Raw genomic sequence first — 20,358 nt, 5'->3', positions numbered from 1 at the left:
TTTTTTTTTTTTTTTTTTTTGCTTTTAATCAATATCCTCCATCACTTGATATCCAAGCTTAATAATATGATTTCTTTGATTTCTTGCAAAAATAGTTCCACATACACATTTTTCTAAAGGAGTCTTCTACCTAAAAACATAGCCCATTTATTTGGGACTCAATAATCTCAAGGGCTCAAAACTCCTAATGTCCCTTACAGTGTTAACTCACCATGGTGCTTTTAAAATTTGCACTTGGCAAGTATAAGGATTTAAAACATTTCCTCAAAGGTCAGTATCACACCTGGTATATCGGCCTGTTTGCCTTTAATATCAACCCACATATTATGATAGGAGAAGAGAGAGAAGGTGAAGAAAAATCTTTTCTTATTTTAGTGAAACTTTATGGAGGCATAACAGAGGCCTTATAATCACAAGTATCTTCTCAACAGACATGAACTAAATTCAGTAGTAACTATAAATATCTCAGCTAATTTAAGTCATTTTTTTCTGTATGCAACTATCATTCTGAACACATCTTCACTCCTAATTGCAGAGCAGCATAGTGTTCTGTTAGGGACTGCCCAAACTAATTGACAGAAAATAATGAATTTCTCTCCAAATGAAGCACCAGCAAACCATCTTACCTCTCACTAGTTTTTTGAGGTAAATAGATGAATAAAAGTATTTTTATTTATACAAATTAATGTCCAGCTAAGAAGGGTGCGTGACAAGAATAGTTATGATATGTATAATATAACCTGAACTAACAAGGTATTTGATAGTATATTTCTTAACTTCACATCAATACCAAAATATGGCAAGGCAGCATAATAGTTAATCTCACAGAAGGAAACAGACTTTTAAACCTTAAAAGCAACAGAACCAGAAGTAAACAAACTGATTAGGAATTCAGTCCAAACTATGTGTGTTGCAATTTCTCAAGCTATCAGTGGCAGAAAAGAAAACTAAACAAGCTGAACCAAACATGAAAGTTAGTTAGAAATTCAGTTATTAAATTATGTAAATGTCCAAAATCTCTATTAACTGCAAGCTCAACGTTTGCTTGAGCAATGAATAAATAAAAATATGTGACTCTGTGTGACTGCATAGGCATATTAAAATTAAACATTATTCAATTATACAAAATATATTCAAAATCCATTCCATTAACTTATTTTTTTCAGACAGCTATTTAAATATTATTGGTAGAATTAATTTGAAGAATAGTAGCACTGGCAGTTCAAACCTGAATTTTGATATTACTCTGAAGGATGTTTCAATAGTACCTCTTTGTACTTACGTGCACATCTAAGTAAAATAGGATAACTGAATCTCAGTTGAAATAAACCATTCAGATGCTAAGATAGTTATGCTGGTAACATTACATCTCCGCTTATTTCATCATCTTCAATTATTTGGCTTTTAGTCTGTAAATTCTCTCAGAAAGGGACTGGGTTTCTATTCCTGTAGAGCTGAATTCTCTTACATATAACCATAACAACTGATCCTTTGTATTCGCACATTTTTTCCAAAAAACAAGCACAAGACAACAAAAGTCTGTCTCTAAAGCCTGTAACACAAGGGAAGACAATAAGACCACATGTATTGGGTTGCTTGTACTTATTAAAAACAAGGTGGCTCTGGTGAGATTAGAATGACTCAATGTATCTTGTCAGGGATCAAAATATTAATTCAGAAACCTCAATGGCTGAATATAATATTAATAGACAAGTGTCACTGATGAGAACTAACTCACCTTCCTCACTACAGAGCAACAGCAAGCTATGATCTATGGCAGTAGAAGTTTTCAACTACTATTACAAAAGGCTAAAGACCTACCTAGATCTAATTATCAACACTGGAAGTCACAGGTGAACTGTTTGTACTTCATTCATACGTTTATTTATTATCAAATGAACTTAATTTTTCACTATGTGTAGCAAGAGCTTGAGAGACCACATTTAAAGAACAGCTGTTAATCAGCCACAGAATACTCAAAGACTACTTGCTTTTTTGCTTCATCATCCTGTCTCAATTGGAATGCCAGCACTCAGCTTTCGACTACTTCAGTAAATTCACTAAGTTATTACACTGGAAAACCCCCACATGACACTTTCTACCAGCAGCAATTTAAATCATAAAGTTATTCTAGTAAGCTATTTATAGAATGACTCATATCCATAGTAATTAGCTGTAAATTACTTTCTTGACTTATTTCAAAGTGTCAGAGAGGGAATAAGCTGGAATCACCTTGCTCCAGCGAGCCGRCATGGTCTGCTGCCTGCTTCTGCCTGGCCACGGCTCAGAACAACCTGCCCGGCCTCAAGGGAGGAGGCCGCACGCCGGAGCCAGGTGTTTGACAAAGACATCCCCCAACAGCTGTCACAGACATCCTAAAGTCATGGCCTGATAACAATATTGTATGATCTTAAGCTGTAAATTGGTCTGCAGCTTTAAAGTGTTTTCAAGCATGGGTTTCTTTCCCATGCAATGCATCATTGAGAAAACATAACAAGATATATGGCAGCATAGCCATGAGCTTTTGTTTTCTTAGAAAAAAAAAATCTGATGCACATTGGGGATACCTCTGATGAAAATATGATTGAGGCAACATTGAAAGTTAAAAGGATATTAGAGAAAGAAAAAAAGATATGTAGATTTGGAAAGCACATATGAAGATATACATCATGCAGCACATTTTACGTTATTTGTGAAAAAACAAGTTTTCATAGAGTATACAAGCCAGGTTTCAGAGTATTTCTCACATAATTTTATATGGGAGAAAGCATATGACTTGAGAAATCCAGAAAAAAAGAATTTTAAAGCATAGGAAAACTAAAGTTGAAGGGGGAAAGAATGACTACAATGTAATATGAGTTTTTGTTAATAGTAATACTCATGTTAATATTATAGTGGTATGAAATATGTTTACCCTAAGCTTTCAAATAAAAGGTTCATATATAAAAGAATTTTTTTTTCATTATTTTGATTGTATTGTCTCTATGCAACAGATCGTGCAGAAAGAGTTCTGCAAAATGATCCAAACAAATCACCTTGTAAGTAGTATGGTGCAAGAATCTGAAACATTCTGACTTCAGGTTAGGAGAATTGAAATAAATGATACTCAGTACTAAATCTCATGGTATCAAAGGAACTACTATGGCTTACTGGCTTCCAATAAACTCAGCATCAATAGTTAAGACCACAGTTTTAATTGATACAGATGCTGCACTGAAAACAGCTTAAGAAGTTTGTCTCCTCTCCTTTCTGGTCTATTGACTTAAGTTCATTTTTCCTTTGCTGCCTCAATCCTCTTCTCTGGTTTCTCAGGGTGGTGCTGCAGGCATGACTGATGAGACAGGGCATTGTCAAGCACAGGACTAATCTCGACAAGCAATTTCCACCAAAGCTCCATATCATGAAACCACAGCCTCTCTCAGTCCCACTCTGCTTGCGATGTTAAGTGATAAAGACATCTCAAAGCCACAGCTTGGACGATTAACACTAACTCAACCATTCACTGTAGCTCAAATGATTGCCACTGTAACCAGCAACATAAATAGTTTGCACCTCAAGTTATTAAAAAGAAGTAAAGTTCGAGAACTAGAGAATTCTTTCAAGAAACACAGTCTTTCTGCCAACATTTAAATGGGTTTGTACCACTACTTGAAATGAAAATCAGTAGGTCATCTGATAGAGTGATGTTTAGGTAAAGGAAACAAACACAAGAACTTTGCCTGTGATAATGTTACATCATCACGTCATGTGTAATTCACTAATAAAGATAACAGATTAAGCAAAAACATTTCTTAAGCTTTGTTCCTATTTCCTGCACAAGTACTTGCCTCCTGCTCCTATTTGCTTCCTCCCTCCTCCACCTCGTCTACAATCTAGAAGTCTGTTCTGATAATGTGATTACTGGGCTGTTATTTCTCTCTTCAATTTTGTAATATTGGACTGGTGACACTGAAACGTGCAAARCAAGTTATCATATTAAACTGTTTTATGTCTCTCTAATTTTAAACATTTCTTCCAACCCTGCTAGACTCTATTTTTAGATTCTGGTCTGGAATGTGATTAGCAGTGAATTTGAAAAACCCAGAATTTATGCTACTTACACTACTTAGTCGGGGTGGGGGGAGAGGGGTACATTTGTTCTTGTGAATAACTTTTTTCTCACAATCTCAAAAGTAAGTTGGATTTGCTCCCCTGCTGGTTTTTTGTTTGTTTCCCCCCTCCACTCCCCATCTAGCAGGTAATACTGGGACACAAGTATTTCTCTTCACAGCACTCTTCACAAGGCCCTCAGGAAGAGCAATGCCTCTTGATGGCAAAGCAAAAACTCACCTACTCCAAAACCTCAAATTTCAGAGCAAATTAAAATGATCATATGGATACTGCACTTCTCCAAAATACTTGGCAATTTTCTTCAACTTAAGATTTTCTCTTGTATCAATTGCAAAAACACTAGTATGATTCTTACTGGAGCAGAAGGCTATGTAAACCAATGACCTAACAGACATTTAGATTTTGATCATTATATAAAAATTCTTTATATTGCATGAAGATGAAAATCATCCAGTAGACTGTTTACTAGAAAACATTCTTAACCAGAACAAAAATGAATAGAACCAGAGGCATAGATTTCTCTGTTCAAATGCCTTGCTTGGTTCATAACTCTCACAAATAATTTTTTTTTTTTAATTCAACACTACAATACTGTTTTGAGCCTGAATGCTCTACTAAGATAGTTTCCACGCAACACAATCTTCATCATAGAAAATCTGAGCTCTACATTGCAAAATGTGCCATGAGGAGAATTCATGAGGAGCAGATAGCAGCTAAAATGAAGGACATGGAGTTAGAGAACTCTGTGCATGGAAAAAGTAATACCAAAGGGGAAATAAACTGGTGCAGTTCAATAGTTCAATAGTCGCCTGATCACTKCAGAAACAGGAAATACTCCATCACAAAACTGCACAGGATAAAGGCATAGGAAAGAGAAGACTTAAGTCACGATCTAAAAAAAGATGAGCAAACATTGTTAAATTAAAAAATATAATAAAATATTTTGATTGTCCAGGTCAATTCTGAAGACAAGAACACAACAGTTAAGGAATAATTAACATATGAGTACACACTTTAACATCTTTGGGCAAAAACAAAAGATCCTATTAAATTTGCAGTCAGTGTGGGTTTTATTTTTGACTTCAGCATACCTGGAATAAATACTTGAATATATGTGAATATATTCCTATTGATTATGAAAAAACATACACCATAAAATATGTATGATGTAGAGTGCAGCAAAATAAAGGTAATGATGTCAGATGTAACTAAAACCCTGTCTTTAAATCTTTACTTCTCAAGGCCATTTTTTTCTGAACAAGTAAAGTGAAGATAATGTACATTGATTTCTTTTTTTTATCTTAATTAATGAAGCCACTAGGAGTCAAAAGTTTATCAGTTTCCCTGACTTAACCTTTGTAAAAAGCATTTTAAATGTAACTGTCAGTCGCTGTTCGAGCACTCCTCCACGCCTTTCAATTCTCATTAGTGTAAGAGTGAAACCTATTGATTTTGAACTGTGGCGTTTTTTTCCTCCCTCCCATTCTGAGCATATGGATTTTATGGGATCTGTCTTACCCCTACTTTTGCCTACTTTCTTTAGAGTAGACATCCCATATCATCTTTCAGAAGCAGAGCTCTGCATTTTCAGCAGAGACTCAGCACCATCTCCTGTGGCTGCATTTCAGAAGGAGTATGAATCAGCACCTCCCACTGCAGGAAATGAGAGCTGTCAGGTTCTGGCAAGCTGTGTTAAAAAGCTGTCCCTAATTCCTTTTGATTTCCCTCACATGTGCTGTGAAACAGATGGCTCAGTCTCCCTTTGACCAACCCCAGTCCAAATGATGTATGATGGAATCTAAAGCACCTTTGGGCATCTACACGTCAGGTCCATGATGCTGCACAGCTCCAGCTCATGAAGAACAATCACTCTTCTGACAACCTCCTCTTCTAGGCACTTGAAATGTTGCAGAACACATTTTACTTGGTTAGTTCGGAAATGTAAATCAATATTTTGATCTTTGCATCTAGATTCTCTAACACCTCATATTCTTCAAAAAAGGAGAAGGGGCCAGGTACAAGCAGGACTCTATATATTCTAAACCACTGAAGACTTTATTGCTTATCTACTGGCACAGCAATTCTCTCCAGCCCTCAAAGTAGTCATCGTTCTMGACTGCACAGACACCTAACGTGTACATTTTTTTTTATTGCCCTATAGGGTTATACATGGGCACAAAAAGAGAAATAAGAGAATACCAGTTATTCAACTTTCTTCCCGTAAGTATTTGCCACCTTCTGATCTCTCTGCTTAATGATTTATTGTGTATTTTACGATAAATTGATTACCATAGTGTCATTATTATACATTAAGGCCCAATTACAATCACAGTGAAAGAACCTTCTTACTGATTCTATAGTCTTTGAATCACATGAAATGTATGTTTCTTGACATGTGGGAAAATGATAGACAGCTATTCATAYTCTCAACTCAGAACTACTGAGAAAATCTTGATTGGAATTTGATTGCTTTAAGTGCTCCAAGGAGAAAAGAAATTAGTCTGCTTCGTTTACCTGTCACAGGCAGTGTTCTCCTGGACAGAACCAAAAGAATATTGTTTTATTGTTTGTTCCCCTTGTCCAACAACAGAAAGTGTGGAGCAGACACTTCTGTTCAGCAGAAGTGAAAAAAAAGCCCTCTTCATGTTTGGGCCAACTACATCTTTGTTTCCATGATCATAGTGGAAGATCTAATTTTATTTTCAGCCCTTTTAGGAGACAAAAAGGGGTCAATGTATAAAATGTTGAAACAGAAAATGATACATTGAGTCATATAAAAAAGCAAAGTGAAAATAATACTTTTCACTAGAGTTTTCCCAAAATTTTAAGTTGAAATTTAGTTTCTCTGAGTTTTTACGTTGAAAATACACTTGTTAGTTTAAGTCAAAAATTCCTTCTGAATTTAACCCACATTCATGAATAATTTGCATGCTCCCCATGGCATTTTCCAGTTAATTTAATATTCATGCAAAAATAAGTTCAAGTTTAAAAAGATGAGCAAGCTAGATACCTACAATGCTGGCAGATGCTGTTTCATTTTATTTTTTTTTATTACTTAACTTTATTACAACATTTTTAACATCAACATAAAAGGGTACCTAATAATAGTAACCARTAATAAAATAAAACCAAAATAACTCTACTCAAAAGAAAAAACATTCAACCCATATTATTTTGTCCAATAAAGTTAATTCTTGTCCAAAAAAAAAMCCTTTTTCCTTCCTAGCAATCTTATGATGCCTTTGCTGAGCAGAAAATATTCCCCTTACGGGAATTCATTAGAATATTATATTTTAAATTAAACCACGTATTTTCAAGTCTGTTAATGACTATGTACAGCATTCTGCAAGAGCTTTCTACATCAAAGATTATTATGACCAAGTATAAGATACATTCAAGAAATTAGAATGAAATATAGTAGTCATGAAAAATTCATTAGGTGGGCAAAATAGTCATCTTTAGAAACATTCAATTTTAGTGACTTTTAGTCAAATAGTTAAGCACACATATACTTATTCATATATGTTGATTGATGGTAGTCCAAAATGTCTGATTGCTACTTGTATTCAATCACTAAAATGAAACAGCCAATATTTGGCCAAGGTTTCCCTCGTCTTTGAATCTTCTTATTGATTCTCTGTACTACCCAAAGGTCCTTACAGTAATCTACTTTATAAATATAGAAGTGATTGACTGAACTTACCATCTTCTTGTGACCTGAAATAAATCAGTCATGTACACATTTGTATTACCTCTCATTGCCTGTGCTCCATCTACTGTATCTCTCAGTATGAGAAATTTTTAAATGGCCTGTCACACCACCAGGGGCTAATTCAGACCTATACAATGCAGATATAAACTCCGCTGAAATCACTGGAGGTCTAAACAGGGCAGAATTCAAGCTAATGACTCAGGGATAATTCCTCTRTAATTAGGTCAAGATTTCCCAGCAGAAGTTGATCATGTAAGTTTTGCTGCCATTTTGCCAGGACAAGCACATACCGCAATGAGAAGGAGCCTTAATGAGGTTATAGCTGTTTTCCAAAATATATCAGAGGGCAAAAATCTTCTGCCTTTGCACCATGTGACACCTCAAAAGTTTCAAGGAGGTCAGTGTTGAGGCAGGCTGTTGTGTGTGAAGGAGGGCAAGCAGGTCACAGAAGAGGTTTTTTCTTTCATTCTATGAAGGCAGATGCTGTTGGGATCCTCAGGGGGAGAGGGCAGCTCAATTTAATGAGCTTTCCTTCCCCTCAGACAGTCTTGCACCTGATTTATCAAGCAATTTTCAAAGCTATCAGTGAGCATCCATACAGTCACTTTTATGGACTGAAGGACTTTGTAAAATCTGAAGAAGAGCAAATGTTTGTTTCCTAACAACATTAAGCAAGAAAGAATTTAATTATAAATCCACCTTATCCATTAAAACTGAAGAAGTAAATGGAGATCAAGCACACCAAGACATGTCCTGCCCTTATTCCTTCTYCTTTATATTCTAGGAGTCATCTTGCTTTTTTTCTTACTCACTTTGAARCTTAAAAGGTACGGTTTCATTTTGGCAGTTTTCTACATTGCATTTTCTGCACCCTGCGGTAACATGAGCAATCAGGTTTTTATAAAAAATGCTTCTAACAGAAATCTTGCAAATTAATTCAGAATTTTCTACTTGATACAAACTTGCTTGTTTCTTCTTGTTTACTACATGCCATTATATCTTTSCTTTTAAACAGTTTGCTGTGTTGTTGATATTTGTTCCTCAACATTTTCTAGTTTACTGAGACCATGAATTATTAGTACATGGTCCATAATCCAGGCACGACTTAACCTTAATACCTATCTAAGAGCATGATCATTCAAATCTTGTTTGCATAATTATTGTTGGTTGGAAATTTGTCTCCACCCTTATGCTCATGACCTTAATTCTCTAAGGTGTTCTCGAACCAAACTTTTCCAGCTATCCTATGCCAAACCAGACAGTAAGGCTCTTATAAATCTCCCRTAAGGACATCCCTCGCAGACATGTTGGAGCCTGCTTTGCCCCTCACAGCACGTACCTATCATCTGCCACTGCTCTGCATTAAAATCATATTACACATTGCCACATTATATCATGGTCATAGGTTGTTTTTTCTTCAAATCTTTCAGTAAGAATTCATTGCTTTAAAGCCAGTTGTGTTTCAGTTAGCCAAGAATAYATCTGGACTCACAAGCAGTCTGCATGTATTGTGTATTTTGGACTATAAACCAAAAAAAAAAAATGTTTTAAAGAAACTAGAATGATCCAGAACTTAGTATTTATCATCCAATTTTGTTCAGGGCAGATCCAGACTGCACTGGATAACTGTCAGTACTAGCATTTTTTTAAATAAAAAATTCAGTTATTTGGGGTAAAACAAGAACCACCGTCCACCCAGACTTTCTCTCTGATAGTGAGTTGCTGGATCACTCCTGGTGTACTTGAGAATATCATGAGGTTTTACACTGCTCATTCTTTCATCAATATATTGGCAAAAAAWTAATAGGAAACTGTATGTCTATAATCATTTTCTGGGTTTTCACACTGAATCACAGCCTTACATTTTGTTCAAACGCTTACACTAGCGCTAGCTTTCTGCCTCCTCTTTCAAGTTGACACCAATGTTTATAATGCAATACCCAGCTGCACATGTGTCAATGACTGTGCTGTATGACTTGATGCCCATTTAACATCTTTTCTTGTTTCATGGCTTTCTAATCAAAATGTCTTTATATATTTATGGATTTGAAGAATGATTTTACTGTTTGACATATAGTCTTATTTCTATCATCTCACCCATTGTTTTTTAATATCAGGAATAAATATTAAGGTAAATATAATCTTAGAYGTAGTAGAATACCACATCATACTAAAATAGCAATAGTAAACTTRTCTCTTCTTACAACACTGTTAAGGCAAATTTGGGTTAAGTTACTCAGTTCCAGTGCACCAAATGCATTAAAATATCAGACAGTCAAAATGAAAGTCTCAAATATTGCCAGAATCAGAAATACTGGAACTATTAGAAATAAAGCTTAGGGAGTTCTGTCACTCAGCTGACCGACGCATAAAGAGAGATCACCTGATCACTATCCATCAGCAGTTCCATAGAGAATATAAATCCAATACTGAGAAGCTTTTCTTTATCTTGATGACAGAGATACAATAAAGTTCAGCAGCTGAACTGTAAGTTAGAGGCATTCACATGATGTGACTTTCCAGATACATAGTTGTACCCAACTGTACACTGGACCTTGCCATTGGATAGATTAGTGGTCAGAAACAAWTTTACCCTGATACTTGGATAATCAGAACAGCGACCGATTGCCAGCTATATCATCTAAGCTTTTCTCACCCTAATCAAGACTCCGATATTAAATTCTGTTCTTCTTCACATGTATTATAAATGCAGATTTCCTGACTTGATGCTCCGTGATTTACAGAAGATCAGACTATATTGCCTAAGAGTCTGTACCAGCCATAATATTGATGAAGCTTCACAGTCCATCAGGAATTCAACTGGAACTTACTTGCATACTAGTGAATAACAGACTTTGAACACTCARTCCTCACGGTACACATATATTAAGGAGTACCACAAATACACTGCATTACTTCCAAAACTGCTTAACACATCAGTCACTGAATACATTGCTTCTTCTGTTACCTCTTGCTGTAGTCCTGTAGAAGAGGAATAGGAAATCATTTTGATTATGATACATTCCCATAAACCAAATATTTTTTTCCTGCTTTCCCTGAACCAYGACATTTACAGTCTTAGCTACTCCATCACCACACAGCCCTCAAGCGTAGAGAGCAAAGTCAAAACACACATGCTTTTGAACCAGACCTATTGAACTACTACTGCCACTGGACTAAAKCCCTACAGCACTTTCAGTAATATGCAATTTTCCTGAAGCTTCACTTTAATGCTATGGAAACAATTCCCTCTTATTCCTTTTTTGCTGCTCCCTAGCTGTTTTGCTAGGTACTGCGCTGATTCCTTTTAATCATGTTCTTTTCATCGCTTTGTTGTCAGCAGGTAGACCTTTGCTATTATGTTTCATGTACTGTACTCTGGGGTTCCTATTAATCACATTCTCTTTGTTGTTCCTATTCTCACCAAACAGACAGTTACCACTGTCTCATGAACCACATACTGGCTAATGGCATGAAAGAGATCCATGCATATAAAGCAAAATTAGCTAAATTCTTATCCAAATACCACAGCTAACATGATAGAAAGGTACAAACAAACTATATTTTTAAGTCTCTCTCTCTCTCTCCCGCTGCCTGCCCTTTACGGCTCCAGATTGCCTGCTATGCAGCCAGGAGATTTCTCCCAGATTTTAGGGAGACTGCCTCACCTTCTCTATCAAGCCAAGGCGCTTCAGCACAGAAAATGCAGCTTTCCTCTTGGGTGCGCCAAAAACATTCCCTAACACCTTGTGCCTTACAAGGCAGTCAGCCCTCTAGAAGCGAGATTGACAGGAGAATTTGCACAGAAAATAGGCAAGTGGTAGGTAACTAGAGGCTGTGATTTAGGGCTGCCATATCCAGAAAAAACRGAGTTACCACAGACTATATCAAAATGAACAGAGCTCACGAGAAACACACATGCTATGCAGTTTGTTACAGGCAGAATAGGAAATTAAATTCAGTAGAAAATTAAATTATATACAAGAAAGATACCATTAAATTCAATTTCGATTAAACAGATTATTGCAGTTTTAATATTAATTTTCCAAAATAGGAGCATGACCTTTCTTTGAAAGTAGTGCTGTCAGTTTGACCTTACTAATGCCAGAAGTCTGCAATTTAATCCTTTCTCTGTTTAAAGGGAAGATGTATGAAAGAAATGCTTCACACATCCATTACCATTCCAAATTGTATCAAGATTCATAGCCTGCTATTTTTATATTCTGTTCTCTTAATTTAGAAAACTATTTCCTGGTCTCTGGGTCTTCGTATATTAAGATGTAGTACTTGAAACATAATTAAGCCCTTTATTGGTGGATTATTAATTCTTTTTGAAGTGCTCAGGTCTTCTCTTCCACCCTGAGGGCAAATGATGAACATGCCATTATTTTGGAAGAGTATATAACTTATATTATGATTGATACACTTAATTTCCTTTGTTATGCTGCATTGGTCAGGGTGTGCTCCATATAACTAAGACTGATCCCAATGACACCACTAGTAAGGACAAAGTTAATCCATTGCTGACTTTTGTTGCTGACTTAAGCTAATGTATTGTTCAACTATGAGCTAATGACTCCTGCAGATGTTTCTTATTTCATGCCAGCAAAAGCTGAAATTAAATATTTTGTTTTTATGGCCATTATAGTTCCTCTTACAAATTATGCCCCAGTCGGTCATATTTTTGAGTAAATCAAATGACACTGCCAATGCAATTTTCCTATCTCCGAATATTACTCTTACAGGACCAAGTTAWGGCCTCATTAGACTGCTCATAATGAATATAACTGATAATTAAAAAATTGATGAAGCTAAGAAAAGGAGGGAAGTAGTAAGAATTTTTAATCAAAACAAAACCTCCCTCCTCTCTCAACAAGAATGCATTTGTATTTAAAGATATTTCTATGCCTCTGTTTTCTCATTATTTTACACCTTTACTACCTCCATCTTACTTCCATATATATATATATATGCAGAAACCGCTGAATGCATCTACTTTTTGTTTAATCCAATGTGCTATACTTTAKCATATTCACAACTGAGCAAAGTGTCGTTTATTTCCAGATAACAGTAAACTGTGTACACAGAATTTTAGCTGTAATTACTTTTCTTACTTGCAGCAAGGTCTGATCCACAGTAATGATTCTATTTTAAGTCTTGATATTGCTGTTGCCTGTTTCCATACAAATGGACTACAAAAACCTGCACGTTTTCAATGCGTCGCTCAGGTATACCTCTATAGCAATGGTCATCATTCTATAAACCAAGAACCCCTACTAATAATGACAGTTCTTTTACCATTGCAGAAATGTCATTAGTTCATATCTTTGGTAAAGCAGCAACCAAGTTAACATAGCATAAGCACTTATTCACCATGCAAACAGGAGGTRTACGTAGACAGTGCGAGTTAAAGCTTCAACCAAAGTAATTCTGCATGCCTGGGAATGAGGCGGGTTTTCTTTTTTTTTTTTCCTTAAACAATGTTTTGGCTAATTTTTACAACATTACTGCTTAGACAAAAATCTTTCACTAAGAAGCTCCAAAATACTGACTCCTCTAATTATTGTAGATTCTCACAAAGGATCTAATTTTCTTCTTATTTAAATGCAACTTYTTGGTTTGAGCATAATCACTTTGAGACTGAGGTTTTAATTTTTTGCTAAACCTCTAATCAACAAAAATGCTGAGTGATCTAAGAATTAAGCATTTTTTCATGTATGCATACATTACTATCATAGTGGAGAACGGGGTAGAAGRGAATGCAGTTCTCCTGCACACTTACAGTAATTATCTTCTCAATTATGCCCTTTCTTGGCACTTACCACTATTTCATGACATTTGTTATCTAGAATCCCTAAATCTTTGCCTTTATACAGCACACATACGTCAAAAGTACATGACTGTTTACCATATCTTGATGAAAAGCTTCAGTGAAACCTACGTGGAAAAACACTAGGCAGGAGGCAGCCTTTGAAACAGAGCAGCTATACAGACTGAATCACAGAGTCATTGATGTCGGAAGGAACTTCTAGAGATCATCTAGTCCAACGCCCCTGCTCCAGCAGGGACACCCAGAGCATGTGGCACAGGGTGGCATCCAGGTGGGTTTTGAAGAYCTCCAGAGAAGGAGACTCCACAGCCTCCCTGGGCAGCCTGTGCCAGCTGTTGAAGACACCTTCAACCTCTCCAGTGTAGTCTCACCCTTCTGTTCCTTCTCCATAGCAGGATGTGTGTTAAATGGTCAGAGGCCATAAGACCAACTCAGTAGCTTGCATCGTCTTTCTATGGATATTTTGGCTATTGTTTTAATAATCCTTTATGAGTAGTGATACTTCTGCAGARTAGACTTCTAAAATAGCACAGCTGAACACCGCTTATTCCTAGTAAACTAGGCATGCATACAGTAAATTCAGCAATACTTGCACCACAACAAAGTTTTTTTTTTTTTTTTAAAAAGAATCCTAATTTCTTAGATTTGGTTATTTTAATTAGTTTCAGTCTTCATACTCTCTTCCCTGCCATTTGCTAGTCAGCGTTCTCCTTGCCTGATCCCCAAAACACCTTCTTCATGTAAAGAAAAGATAAGCATTCTGCATTTTCATTTTTTCCAGTTGAAAATGTATATTATTACACATTTAGTGACAATTTTAGGGGGTTTTGTCATTTTCTTCCACCTTGTGTTTTTTCTTTCTTTCATAAAGCACGTTAACTGTTGATTCATAGCCAAGTCATTCAACCTTAAATACCTATTTGATCCTGTAGCTKCTTGGAGACTCCATTTCAAATGAGAGATTAGGACACTGATAGCAAATATTCCTAAAGGAATACTATGAATATTAACACAGATGTCATGAGGGGAAAGAAAAACAAAAAAGAAAATCCAGAATTCACAATTCTTGTGCAGAAATAAGCTAGCAGGCCTTTACATAAAATCCATTTATTTTTACATGCATCTATTTTGAAGGATTTTTTTTTTTCTCTCAAAACAAGACTTTCATACCTATACCTCTTCTGATATTCTCTATCAACAACTCTCTCAACCTCTCAATGGAGAAAGCCTTCTCAATGTCTGTACTCRAAAAGGCTCAATAAATGCATAGCTTTATAATAAAATTTCCAAGAAGAGATTCATACTCCATTTCAAGAGAAAAATAATTTGGTTGGAGGAAGAGARGAAAAACATGTTATGCATGAACTTGGTTCTAACTAGACTTCAGTAGACCTCTAATAGATAACMAAAGATTCAACAGTTCAGCATATATCAAGGTCTAAGGCTTCTCTGACATGCATTGAAGAAACCAGTCAGTCAATAACAGAGCAGTATCTACTGAATTGTTTCAGGATCTCCTTATTAATCAGAATTAATTCAGTTCTGGCTAGTGCTTTGTCTGGCTTCTACTACTAAGTCTTAGTTTTCTAGATTTAAACCAGAAGCATGAAGCAGGTCTCACAACGTGAGCCATTCCACTTAAATACACAGACATTTTCATGGACAAGAGAAGCACTACTTGTATTCCATTTCCATGTATACCATAAAAGACTCCTTGAAAACTAGTAAGTACGGTTTTGAAGAAAAACCTTTAAGGCTGTCATCACAGCAACAGCTTTTCTATCCTTCCTAGTGTCGTCTTTGCCTGCAGCTAGAAAGATCAGTTCAGTGGCCCTAGCCAGCAGAAGCTGTATAGTAATTGCTGAAAAAAGCTATGAGGAACCACACACTGGTTGAGACTTAAAAAAAAAAAAAAAAAAGGACTCTGGCATTTAGAGATATTTTAGACTTTCCCTTGGAAATAAAAGGTCTGAATCAGTCACATGTGCACTACTCTCCATAACACCTTACTGAGGGATGTTATGAGAGACAGCACAGAAATATTTGGAACTCATTCCTCTCATCTTCATTTTGGTGGGTAAAAGACACATTACCCAAAGATAATCACACATCATGTGTAACACTATGTTGGCATGTATAGATTGATTTAGAATAAGGAGACCAGGAAACAGCTATACACAAACTGAAGCACACCCATGATGATTTGAGGTTTGCATCCTTTTCTCTATGCAGAAAAGGATGGCCCATATCATTTGAATTACTTTACGGTATACCTAAGATAATCCAGTCTGTTTTGACTGCCCCTATTAGACTGTGAGGAGAAAAAGCGAGAATAAGTATAGAATATCAGGGTTGCATGCATATTGACAGATATACAATGTGTTTTACATATGCATGTCTTATACCCAACCACTTGGGAAAAACAGCAAACACTTTCATGCATCCATGATATATTTGTCAAAAGCATAAATCAGAACTGTGGCCCTATGTGTATTTGCATCAGTYACGCATCGACACATAAGTTTTACAGCATTATAAATATGAAAAAAGCCTAAGCACAGGTTCACCAAAACACCTAGCTTGAACTTTACTACACCTTTTCCTGTCTCAAAAACAAAATGCCATACACACACACACAAGCTTAAGTCAATCTTCCTACTAATTTTCTCAACTTGCAGAAATGTTTGTTTCATAGCAGAATCAATCCATGTAATGTAAGGTAGTATGAAAGATTGGAGAGTTTCTGCCTCAAATTATATATGTCAACATTATCGATATTCCCAGAGAGGGCCATCTGAAAATATTTTATTTGTTTTTTTACTTTAACTTGTGCTGCAACAGTAATTCTCAGCCAAGTGTTCAGTTCAAACAATACATTTGAAATATTATACAGGAACTGCAATTAAGTGCAGAATCTGGTGCCTGAATCATTTTGAACATTAATAACAAACATGACTGATTATTAATCATTATTTTACAGAATCATCGAGAAAGCCATACATCTGTGATACAGCATGAAAAGCTCCTACTATCCCTGACTGAAATTATTCATATACTTCATGCAGTTAAAAACTCACCGAGTCCTCGTTACCCATCCTGGAGAGCTAAATTGCTTCACCAAGAAGATAAAAAAGACATGTGACTTTTCATAAGACACTCAAGTCTGAAGAACCATTTGAGGCAGCACACAGGACACGCAGCAGCAGCTGCATCCCTCCCATTCCTCTCACAGAGCAGAGCCGGCTCTGCACACAGGGCAGGGCTCTGCCTTGGGCAGGATCGAGCACCTGTGGGGTGGGTGAAGGCGAGCCCTGSGTGCAGCACCTCTGCGCTGTGGGCTCCCAGAGCACAGTCCCTCACCACTCCTGAACAGCCATCCGGGCTAACTCAGTAGGTACCTACAGGAGAGGAACCTTCTCTTCTTTGGGTGTTCTCAGTCTGGTTATCAACAGTTGACATGATCTGGCACAATTTAGTCCAGTACTCTTAAATAAGTAAAAATCCAGATGAAAAACTGCCCTTACTTCACATTAGGTTGGGGCTGTCAGACATCCTTCAGTCAGTTCTTTATGAGCCAGCTGGACCAGTATACAGTAACACCATTTCAGCTTACTCATTATCCAGATTATCCCAGCATCTCATTAATTTATGCTGAAGGGCTGCCTATATGAAATAAACTAAAAACAGTGACCTAAAAGCACTTCTCATTCTTATTTTGGTGATAATTCACAGGCATTTATAATGAGCTTTGGTCTTCCAAATTCTGATTTCTATTTTTAGATTATCTTAAGCAATCCCCCTGTTATTTTTTATGTCTAAAAAAAACTCTGTGGTTATTTGGTAGCCTGATAGGAACAACTTTCAGCTGTAAATGTAGGGAAATCCTTTTATTACATCTCTTTTTTAAAAATGTTAAATCATTAAGGGGTGAAACATTTAGCTATTCTCCTTATATAGGTCATATGGGAATCTGTGGGTACTCCTTGGCTGAGGGAGAACATGTAGTTTCTCATCTACTGTATATACCTGCGTAATTCTTTTGGCTTCAGAATTATATCCACTTCTACCAACAACCATCATTTTAAACACAGTGGATTTGTTGAAGCAGTACTGGCTGTGTATATTCAAATTTAAAATCTTAGCAGTTCACTAAGTATTCTGGAAAGGCACAGAAAAGATGATAAATGAGGAGAAAAAGGTAAGCAAAGCTGATTCCAAATCATGTTGAATTTTGCTCTGCCTAATGAGCCTGCTACATAAATAGTTTTGCAAAAAAACATCTGGAAAGTAACTTGGAGAGGAAAAGAGAGAAACCGCAGCTATGCRGCAAAGTCCATCTGTCTCTCAGATTCAGTATTCTTTTAATTTTTGTGTCTTTTATTCTGGAACTACATTGCATTTAGAACTTGCATTAACCTTAAAACCACTAGGTTTTGCATATTATTGGTTTTGCCCAAGAAATCTAAAATGTTTTAATCTGAATCTCCTAGGATGCCAGAATTATCATTTCATTAAAGACTGATTTGCCTTTTCAGCTGAAGAATCCGTTTCCTTCTGGCATTTTTATTTTAGTAAGTTGTTTCCAAGCTGTTGAGTCACATCCCTCTGCATAAAAATCCAGGAGCACACTAGATTATACAAAACAAAAAACATAAAACAAAAAACATAAAACAACAAACAAAAAACACAGCTTGAAGTCCATGCTATATGAGAAATGATGGTGTGTGAACTCTTCAAAAGCAAGCATATTTGTGTTTGTCAAGAAACTAGATGAAAAACAAAATTAATCTGGACAGCTACCACCCGATTTCTAGGTGAACAAAAGAGTAGATTATCCTTGATCCTGACTGATAATTCTTAACGAATGGCATATTTCAGGAGTATTAAGTTGTACCGCTCTTTAGTCTCCTAAAAATCAGACAAAATCCAGATAGATCTGTGATTTCACATTTGCCAACGACATGGCATACATGCAAATATCACAAGGCACTCTCTTTGGGCTACAGTATAGGCACAACAATCCACCAACTTAAAAAAATCAAAACATAAATGCTTCATATGTTTTTAAACATATAAATAAATAAGATCTAAATTAATCCAAGTTAAACACTTGATTCTTTATTCTTAAGAGCTTATAAAGCCAAAATAGAGCCAAGGAGTCTAGGGCACAGCTAAGCCAGTGCTGCAGTTGACTTGCATCACCCCAGCTTCTGCAGAAAACACCACTTGAACTCTGTTCCAAATATTGGTGCCTGCATCGCCTCTTGAAAAGTGCAAGTCTCCAGATCTGTCCTCAGGAGCCCAAAATAAATAGTGCTGAACAGAGTCAGCATAATACAGAACTTCTCTATGAACGACAGCAATCTCAGCAAGTCTTTCACACACCTGGAGTACTTCAGAGATACTAATGGATGTGAAATGTTAGTACAGCTGTATACAAAAATACTTACTGCATTAGGCCTGCCTGCATCATACTGGATTCACTTGTTTTAATCTTCTATTTATTGCCTACAAATAACTTTTTCCTTCAAATTGGTCATTTGAAGGATTTTTTTTTTCCACACAATGCAAGGGTATTTATGCAAAGAGCAATTTTCATTGTTATCATAAGCTCTTCATTCATTTTTATGTGCTGTCTGCCTAACTGGTATATCAAGCACAACATAACTGGCTTACTGTACCTATCTACCTGAAGGTAACTTAAAACATCCAGACACACAATATTACTAGCTGTGCGTTACCAGTTATTCCAGCATGATATACTGCATTACTTGGGAAACAACCAACACTTTTTCTGTTACCTTTTCCATCTCTTCTTCCCTCTAACTAGAGGGGGAAAAAAGTCCTAAACACCAGATTGGAATCCAGTAGCAATGAACCTGGGCAGCAGGAGTGACCAAGGGCTCCCTGCTGCCTCCCCTCTATCACAGACAGCTTGGGTCAGGCTGTTCTGCAGTGTGCCAAGCTGCAATTCAGGAGCACCAGGCGTCCTGCAGATCAGCCTTAYTTACTTGAAATTTCCAATAGAAAATAACTTAGCATTTGGACTAAGAGTCCACACTGCCCTGGTTTGCAACAGTTCTGCATGACCTACATGCACGCTTTTCTGAATATTTTCTTAAGACGCTAGAAGGCATCTGTGTTGGAGCTTTTAACCAAAACATGCTCTGCTACTGAGAGTTTCATCCCTCCAACTGAAAAAAAAAGGGCTGAAAACATGTTTTGCAAGCCATCCTATGCTCAACATTCTTATTTATCTTTGCAAGGTCTCATCCTGAGCAGTAGCTCCAGCAACAGTCTAGATGGTTTGCATCTGTCTTCTCAACTACAAAAACATGAGAAAAATCTTCCTCAGTATGTACACTGCTCTTTTGACAAACACTCTTAGGAGTATGACCACATAMCACTAATTCCTAGCCTGTTTATATTCAATTTTCAAATCACAAATTCACAAATAGAAAAAAAGAAATGTGGAAGGATTTTCAATGCAGCATTTGTTTGGCAGCATCTTTTTGGCAAAAGTGATAAGCCTTCTACTACCTTCAAAGGTTAGGGAGGCGAGACTGGAGGTCATCTTGAGATTAATGCCTTGGAACACCTTGCAGAAATGGGATATAGCGAACTACATTTCAAAATGCTTCATAAAGGATATACTCCAATTAAACCCTCAAATTTACTGTTTTTAATACTATTTCAAAGAATTTCA

The 20,358-nt window shown here is 36.4% G+C and overlaps 1 protein-coding gene across 2 annotated transcripts in view; it reads right to left on the bottom strand.

Annotated features, from left to right (window-relative positions):
• The window catches only part of EDIL3 (EGF like repeats and discoidin domains 3), a 219,171-nt gene that overhangs the window by 130,312 nt on the left and 68,501 nt on the right, over window positions 1-20,358 (bottom strand). The window lies entirely within an intron of this gene.

This window comes from Nothoprocta perdicaria, unplaced genomic scaffold (assembly GCF_003342845.1).
Source record: "Nothoprocta perdicaria isolate Ctin4 unplaced genomic scaffold, notPer1 scaffold_1, whole genome shotgun sequence".
Lineage (NCBI taxonomy): Eukaryota > Metazoa > Chordata > Aves > Tinamiformes > Tinamidae > Nothoprocta > Nothoprocta perdicaria.
This window is presented reverse-complemented; position numbering and strand designations above follow the sequence as displayed.